Genomic DNA, 8,581 nt, shown 5'->3' with positions numbered 1-8,581 from the left:
GTGAAGGAGAATGAGGGTTCCCCCCACACCCGGAGAAAGGAAGAATGGAGGGAAGCAGAGCCCCTGAAGGAAGGACGGAGGGATGCGTGGTCCCCGCGAAAGAAGAAAGGACGGAGGGATACGGGGCGAGGAAAGCGAGGGATGCGGGTCCATTCTGGGRGAAAGCTGAGCTCTCCCCCTGAGCGAACGGAGGGACGCGGGTCCCGGTCCCTGCCCGAGATGCGCGGTCCTTGCTCAGGGCCGGGGTCCTGAGCCGCGAGCGGGAGTCGCTCCCTTCCTTCTTTCCTCCCTTCCATCCCTTTCATCATTTCCTCTGTGTTTTCTGTGTTTATTCTTCGCTGTTCCCCCAGATCTTGGCTGAATCCAMAGCATCACAAGTTACTATTTATATTAACCGGCAGGTTTTTCTCGCAGTCATTTTGTTTAGAGAGCGTTAAACGCATTTGTGGGTGGGGAAATGTCCTTTTGGTCTTTTATGCATATTTTAAGTTGCGGGCGCAAATTATATTTGCTTTGATTATTACCAGTTTGAATGCATTAATTTGATAGTTATTAAAAATAATGTGGGCTTAATTCTCGGCACCTGCAGAATATCATTTGGTTTGCAAATGAAACAAATTGAAACTCGGCAGAAAATAGGCAGCTCCTGCGTGGTTATCCTGCAATTCTGCTCCAAATTGTGTTTCCCAGGGGCCTGATCCTGGTTGTCCCAGCGATGCTCAGGACTCTGTGCCCTGGGCTGGTCGGGCTGCGGGAACAGGGCCAGGGCTGTAGCTGTGGGAGAATATTTTGTATCTGGCTGCTAATATTTGCATCTCTTTTTTTATTCGTTTTCCTCCCTCGTTCCTTCCTTAAAAGCCACGTGCCCCCGAACCCCTGGAGAAGAGGAGGTTGGCTTTTTTCCTGCTGATGCTGTAGACTCCAGGGGTTGGTTGTTATCTTTGGTTATCTAGCTGTATGAGTGGTGTCGATTCTTCATAAAGCTAGATAACCGAAAGTAAAAATAACCCCATTACACGCCTGAGGAGGATGTGGAGAAGAAAGGAAATTCATCAGAAGGAAGAGGAGGAAAAGAAAAAAATTAAGAGAGAGAGAAAAAAAAAAAAAAAAAAAAGAAGAGAAAGGAAATGAGAGGCGGAAAAAATGGGGGAAAAGACAACTTTCAGAGACTGGAATTAAAACCCGAGGTAGGATTTTTTTTTTTTTTTTTTTTTTAAAGAACCTATTTGCCTCCTGTGATTTTTAAGAGTTTACTGATTCTGGGCATAGGAAGAAACCGTCTGTGTTGAGAAAGACAAAGATGTTGCCACTCTCTCCTCGGCCGTTAACTGTAATTGAATTAACAAAGTAAAACTTCCAATCAGATTATGAATTAGTTAAGTCCAGGACCCAGACTACAGATCAAGGATGAACTTTCATTGCATAACCAGTCGTAGAGCATCAGAGAATCCATAAATCAATACAGATTACTGTGTTGGATTATCTGTTTAATAAAGCAGCAACAGAGCAATGTTTATTAATGGTTATTTTGCAAATATGAGTGCTGGATTCTTTTTCCTTTTTTCTACCTTCCCTCCCCCTCTTCCCTATCTGTTATACAGATACATATATTTTCCTCCCTGACAGCTATAACTTGATATCAGTATTAGAAAGAAGGATATGGTGATTTGGAAAATGGTTTCTTGCAGTTTCCTTTGTTTTTCTTCCCTAGTATCTATATCCAAATGCTTTCTTTCTTCTTTTAACCCTTTGTCTATGAACGTTTCTTTGAATGGACTCAAGATTCAAATTTGGAGATTTACAAAAGATATATATTTATATCTATAACTTGTGTGTGGAACCACATGAGACTAATTGGGGAACTTGATTTTGCTTAATTTATCCTCTCTGCAAATTGATGCTGGTTCTTATCCCTCTTTACTGGATTATGCGTCAACCTCTTCCTTATGGAAACTGAGATTTTTTTTTTATCTGCTCTACTGTAGAAGGGAATTTTGGGTCAAAGAGGTGAACTGGGTGCTTCCCACTTGCTTTTAATAGTCAGACTGGTTGCCTGAGATGCCACCTGCAAAACACAGCCCTATTTGAAAAGGTGTCTTGATCTTGCTTAGAAGAACACAAAGGTCTCATGGTGGATTAAGATAAAATAATCTCAGAACGGTGATTTCAAGGAGAAAAAAAAAAAAAAAAAAAAAAACAAAACCAGAAGAGACTTTATAATAATAAAGAGCTAATGCGGGTGACGGCACCTGAACTAATTTTGGAAAGGAGCAATTATAGCTTTGTGACTTTACGAAAACCCTCTTGTGAGAGATGTAGAAATGAGCTGACTTTTGACCTGTGCTGGACCCGCTCGTTTCGCTCATGTGCTCATCGCGATTTTTTAAAAAAACCAAAAGGGCAGGAGAAACTGTCCCTGACACTTCCTTCGGGGAAGGGCTGTGATGCTGGGTGTGAAGTAGAAGATTTATCCTGCTCAAAAATTAATAAACAAGGTATTTTTGCCTCACCCGAATTCACCTGTAATTCAGCATAATTTAGTGCATGTGTTAACTGGGAGTTCTTGCCATGGGAAAAGCTTAGTGAAAACCTTCTTCCAGTTTTTTTCCCACTGAGGTCCATGGTGGTGCTGCCATTGTCCCTGGTGCTGTTCCCACAGCCCATGTTGACAGTGACAGGGGTGTAGGGAAGTTTTTTATGAGCTTTTATTTGATTCTCCGTTCTCTGTTGCCATCCCGCTGCTCCTCCCAGGTGGCTTGTCCCAGTCAGAGAGGGACATTGCAGAGGTCAGGGCAGCTAGGAGCCAGCTCCAGGAGTTTTGGAAAATGGACAGGGAGAGAGAGCATCCTCCAGGACAGGGAGAGATCCTMCGTGAATGCTCACACCCCGAGCATCTCGTAGGATATGAGCTGGACACCGTTGGCTTTGGTGACAGCGGGATGTCACCTCTCTGAGATCTCCCCGTTCATTCTTCCCAGGCAGTCTGAGCCAGGAGAGCTTTGCTGGTCCAGCTTTGTTGCCACTCCAGCCATGCTGATGGATTGGGATGTTTCCATGGGCAGACACCGGCACCAAAGTCCTGGCGTGAAGGGGTGCGGTGGCTCCCCAGGGGGACAAGGGACTCTTATTCTGGGTGAGCACTGGGAAGATGCCACGTGCCACCCACCATTGGCCAGTGGCTTCGCTCGAGGTGGGGGAAAGGCGCYTTTTCTCCAATCAGGGGCTGGGAGMGGTGCTATGTGAGCATCTTTTGGTGTTCCTGGGTGACCAATCCTGCTCTGTGCAGCACYGCCATAGGCTGGTTTGGATGGTGTCACTTCTTGGCTGTAACAAAGGCATGAGCAGGAGTGGGGGGATGTAAATTGGGACAAGGACAAAACTCGTCCAAGAATTTAGCAAACCATGTGTGGAAGGCCTGGAGCCAGGGGCAGGAGGTGCCTGTGCTGGTTGGTGCAGCTTTAAAAGCCCACCAGGCCCAACCTGGCTTTCTGGAGCTTGTGCAGCTCATTCCCAGCTGCAAAAARCTCCTCTTAAAATGCTTTTGCCCCCCGCTGCCATCCAGGGATGTGGTGACACCGTGGGGCTAAAGCACCTCTGTGTTCATCACCCATCCCTTTGTGCTTTGAAGGAAATGGGGACCATTTCCAGCCCCTCAGCTGTTGGATGGGTCCCTTAGGGTTCCTGGTGCCACAAGTTTTGCTTCAGCCCTTGGGGTTTGTGGGTGCTGCCAGAGCATGCCGCTCTTCGGYCGGGTGGAATTTATTTTTAATTTGAATTTTTGTTGTGGGGTGGTGACCATTTCCAGTGGCGGGACTGTCCGTTTGACTGTGGAGCTTTGAAACAGTCTTGCAAACAGCTGATTTTTAATTTTTTTTTCTCTCCTTTTCTCCCTGATTTACTCCTGGAGTGCTCCAGCAGTAAGCCCTGTGTGTCTGCGTGACATTGATCCAAATTGCAGTTTACATGTGGCCGTTTAAGCTTGCTTGGACACTCTGATTTGACTGGTTAACACTCAGCACTGTCTACTCTGCTCTCCCTTCTGGCCACATAACTGCTGGAGACATTAATAGGAGACACTCGCATGTTTGGGAGCGAGGTAACAGCTCTCCACATCCCTTCTCCTGCTTAGCAGCAGTTTTGGGGGAAAAAAATGGGAGAAAAAGCAATACTAATTAATCCATGATTCATTGAGTCATTGAGGAGAACGAGCCTATACAAATATAATTGTTGAAAATTATTAATTTCGCTGAGTAGATCCCCTTTAGCTTCTGTCTTCAATGCTTACACTGGCGATGCAGAAATGCAGCAGAGCAGTTTGTTGCTGAGGCCAAAGCCCTTTTGCACCACTCTCATCCTACGAGCAATGTGCTGCRGGTTGGGGGACTGGCAAAAGGGCAGAAATACTCGTGGTGGTCGGTATTGCCAGTGGATATCAACTTTTATTTTGTGATGGATAAAATATCTGTATTTTTTGTATTTTATATTTGAAAATTTTCAGCCCCGAATGATGAATAGTGAACAAAAAAATGCTTTTTTAAAAAATCGGGGAGGCAAATAGATATTGAAGGAATTTTCTGCCAGCCTTTTACAGTTTTAAACTGCAAACAAAAGGAGGCCCTGATGTCTCAAGCCCTTCGAGGTCTCTCTAGAGCATGAAGTGCCCCTTGTTCTCGGGTGCACTGTGGGTTGGGCAGGTGTGCAATGGCACTGCAGTGCCATCACAAAGAAATCACACCAATACGAKACAAATCCATGTGTATTTATACAGTTTTTAATACGTAGATATAATTCCTCCCTCCAAGCAATTGCAGCTGRATTTGGAGGGAGAAGGGATGGTTTTTAGAGATTCTCTTGTGGCAGGGCTGGCAGCACCAGTCCTCAAAACTCTGCTTTTTTGGGGGTGCCCCGCTGGTTCAGCTGGGTTTTGGGGGGGATCTCTGTGCCAAGGAAAGCCTGAGGGTTCCTGCCATGGGTACCCAGGGCGTCAAAAATGCTGATTGAAGCCTCCGGCTGCCGGACCGGGGCTGAGAGGGGAGCACATCTTTGTGCTGAGAACAGAGTCTTTCCTCTTCAAACAATCAGGGCTTCAAACCCCTGAGCGTTTTCAAGGGAGCGATTTTTATGTCGGGATTATGATAAACCGGCTGAGTGGGCGCGCTAAGCCGCCATAGGAATCAGATCAGGCCCTGCTTTAATTTCAGCAAGTGGCGGCTGTGTGGGAACGGAGGCTGGGGTGAGGCTCGGAATTAACCGTCTGGGCTCTGGGTGCCCCCCGGCTCGGAGCACAGGCTGCAGGAGGGGTGCGGGCAGGGTCGCGGTGTCCCTGTCCCCACCGTGGCTTTGCCACCGGCACTTCSCGAGTGGCAAAATCACCCTGGCGTGATTTTTGGGGCGGCCAGTGCGGGTTTCTGTAAGGCAGGAGAGTGCATTTCTTGAATTACCCCGCCCATCCCAKGCTGCAAAGTGGGTGCCCAGCACATGGGACCGACCCGCTGGCTCTCCCGCACCCTTGCCCGGGGAAAGCGGGTGCCCCGAGGAGGGCGGGGGGRTACAGCTGGAAGGAAAATGATGAGCTCTGTGGTCTTCAGGTCGCTGGGAGGAGACGGGCGCCAGCGGGCAGGTCGCTCAGATGCAGCCGGGGTGATTGGATGTGAAAGCGGAGCCGCGGCTCTCGCCGCCCGCGCTGGCAGCTCCGCTCTCCCCGTTGCCCGCCGCGGCGGCGGGAGCTTTTGCTGGCCCAGGCTTGTGTGACAGCGCTGCCAGCGTGACGGGGGGGAGCCCTAAATATAGTCCTGGGGCCGCATTCCAGGCTGCCCTGCGGGATTTTCGGGGATAGATATAGAAAGGGACGTGTGCGTGTGAGTCCCGACACCTTCCCGCTCGCTGCTTCCCTCTGTAAGGGTTGGGGAAGGGGTGGCGGCCGCCGGGCTCGGGCAGGATCTGCTGCCGGCGAAGCTGTGATGATCCTGGGCAGTTTTGTAGGAAAATAGATGGGTTTGGCTTTAGGAATTCCGTGCCCGCCGTAGAAAGGGACGCCCCGAATCGTGGGATTACGGCTGGGGGGTGTCCGTGTGTGCTGAAGTCTGCAGTGCTGATCGGGAGGTCTTGGACCGGCACTCGTGGCTGAATCCATCTCTGGTTATCAGTGGATCACAGTCTCTTGCTCAGTGAATAACTCCAGGATTTATCCTGCTACGGCTCAGAGCAGACTTGGACCTGGCATCTGTAACTGTACAGCTAAAGCTGTGTAATCCTCACCCAGCATCGACGGCCATGGCCTGAGCTTCGACTTTGACAGCCCAGGCTAGGTGTAAAAATCATTGTAATTCCTCTTCCAGGGGTTTTAGTGTTGCTGGAGCGGGGACAAAAGGGGCAGTGCCAGGATGTTGGTGCAGAAAGAGGCAGYGTCCATGTTGGGTGCATCTTCTGGGTTTTGCTGCTTGGTCTCGTGTGATGCATTTTTACAGGTGGAGGACGTGAGGTGGAGTTTGCTCTGGGTTAGGGAGAAAATGTAGGTTATCAGAGCGGGGGAAAAAGCTGATTAATAAGTGTTGGGAATKAAAAAGACTCGATACTCGTTGGTGGTGGGGTGGCACGGCTTTGAGCCTTGCGTGTGGCTCCAGAGGGCTGTTGGCTCATCCTGTGGTCGTGCATTGTTTGGGTCAAGGCAGGTAAACCAGGTTTAATTTAACCTCATATTTTATTGGAAAAGCTCMTATTTTATTGGGGGAAAACCCAAAACACAAAAAAGCTTTGCTGGATCAGTGTGTGAGCTGTGGGAGAGGGAAAGGGGGTCCCCCAGATCCTCCTCACCCTGTTGGAGACTCTTTGGTAAAGAGGAAGGGTTGTCTCCAAGGAGTTTGTTTTATTCCATCTCTCTCTCCCCTCCTGGCTTTTAGTAAATTTCTGCTGTTTTAGGTAAAAGTGAAATATTTCCACAGTATTTTATGTAAAAGTGAAATATTCMGCTTTTACAGTATTTCATAGGAGCGGATTGTTTTAGGGATTCCCAGGCTGAACTGGGCAGGAATTTGTGTGAGCCAAATAACCTTTCTCTGGCATCAGCAGGCACCAGCTGCTTGGGAGGAAGGTGCTTGAAACCCTACAATTATGGGATAATGTATTCTGAGAGAGTTTCTTGGCTTTCTGTTCCTGAGCTGGAGAGTTTATGTCCCCTCCCTGATCCTTGTAAAATTTCACTGAACTCGGATATTCTCGTCACCTGCTCCTCATGGTGCCAGGAATGGGGACAACCCCTGGAGCTTGGGGCTGGGCAGGAGGGGAAAACCCAACTTTTCTGGAATTTGCTTTGAATTTGCCTCTGAGATCCTGCTTTTGGGAGAAGAGTTGTATCTTTGAAAAGATCTGGAGGGGCACCAACTTCCCCAGCCACAGACAGAGCCAATGGAAAAGCAATGGGGAATTGTGTCTTGGATTGTTCGAGGGAATCAGGCACGGAATTCACTCAGGAACTTGGACTGGCCCTGTCGGTCTCCAGGGAACTTTTCTTCCTGCTGGGGCCTGGCCAGGAGGTGCAGGAATTGGCCCCCATGGCTGGGGGAAGTTTGAGGGCTCGGGATGCTGCGCTGGACGGGACAGGGATCACGGAGGACAGGTGGCCCCACCCCACAATTTTGCAGACAAACCCCACTCTCTGGACATTTTTTTCTCTCCCTTTTTGTTTTGGCTTTAAACAACAAACCCCACTAACGCACACACACAGACATGCACTTTTTTCCTTTTTCTTCTTCTTCTTTTAAATGAAAAAAGGTCTTTTCAACCTCAAACCCACCCCTCTGCAGGAGCATTAGCAGAGCTGGCTGGGTTTCTGGAGGCAGAGCTTTCCTGTGGAGCTGTGCATCTCCTGGATGCTCTTTGCTCCACAAAACCACTGCTTTTTGGAGCCGAGGGAGCGGGAGGAAGCCTGCCCGGCTCGGCTGAGGCTCTGCCAGCACCCGGGACAAGCTGGCGGAGATGCCAGAGTGAAAGCAAGCTGCCTCCCTCCTCTGGTGCGAGGGATGGCCACGGAGCAGGTTGCCATGGAGAACCGGGATTATTCTGCGCGTGTGTGCACGGGGCGGGGGGGAAATATCATAATTTTTTCTTTATTTTTTTTTTTTTTTTAAATTTTGACTGAGCACGATGCCGTCAGCAGCTCGCCCGACCTTGGGAGCGGCAACCTCCAACCCCATCCCCGTCCCCTCCTCCCCTCCTCCTGCAGCCCTAGCTCCTGCCCCAGCCCCTCCATCGGACTCTTATCTCCAATAATCCCCCCGTAAGAGGGCTTTCTGCTTGTTATGACACCCAGTGAAAGCGTGGGAGAAAGATCCTTTCTTCGCCCTTGTCCTCCACAGCCAGCCACTAGCCTGAATGGGAGGCTTTTTTGTGTCTCTGTGTGCCTGACTAATTGAGCTGAAGGACTTGCGTCTGGAAGGGCTTGAAAGGGACTTTTGTTGCCACTGCGGAGTTTGTGGAAGGCGAATGAGCCCTGCTTTCTTAGGGAACGCGGGTCCTGGGCAAATTTGACTCTCGAGTGCTCACGCCTCCCAGTTCTTTGGGAAAATTAGGGGAAAAAAAGGGT

General features: G+C 49.3%; 1 long non-coding RNA gene across 1 annotated transcript in view; it reads left to right on the top strand.

Moving 5' to 3' along the window:
* Positions 1-1,021: 1,021 nt before the first annotated feature.
* The window catches only part of LOC130585662 (uncharacterized), a 22,975-nt gene continuing 15,415 nt past the window's right edge, over positions 1,022-8,581 (top strand). The window contains exon 1 of the long non-coding RNA XR_008966618.1: positions 1,022-1,187. This is a non-coding gene — a long non-coding RNA (uncharacterized LOC130585662). The remainder of the gene's footprint in view (positions 1,188-8,581) is intronic.

The sequence above is a fragment of the Malurus melanocephalus genome, unplaced genomic scaffold (assembly GCF_030028575.1).
Source record: "Malurus melanocephalus ecotype Western Australia unplaced genomic scaffold, MMel_1.1 scaffold_941, whole genome shotgun sequence".
NCBI classification, from domain to species: Eukaryota; Metazoa; Chordata; class Aves; order Passeriformes; family Maluridae; genus Malurus; species Malurus melanocephalus.
Note: the sequence above shows the minus strand (reverse complement) of the source record. Positions and strands in the feature narration are given on the sequence as shown.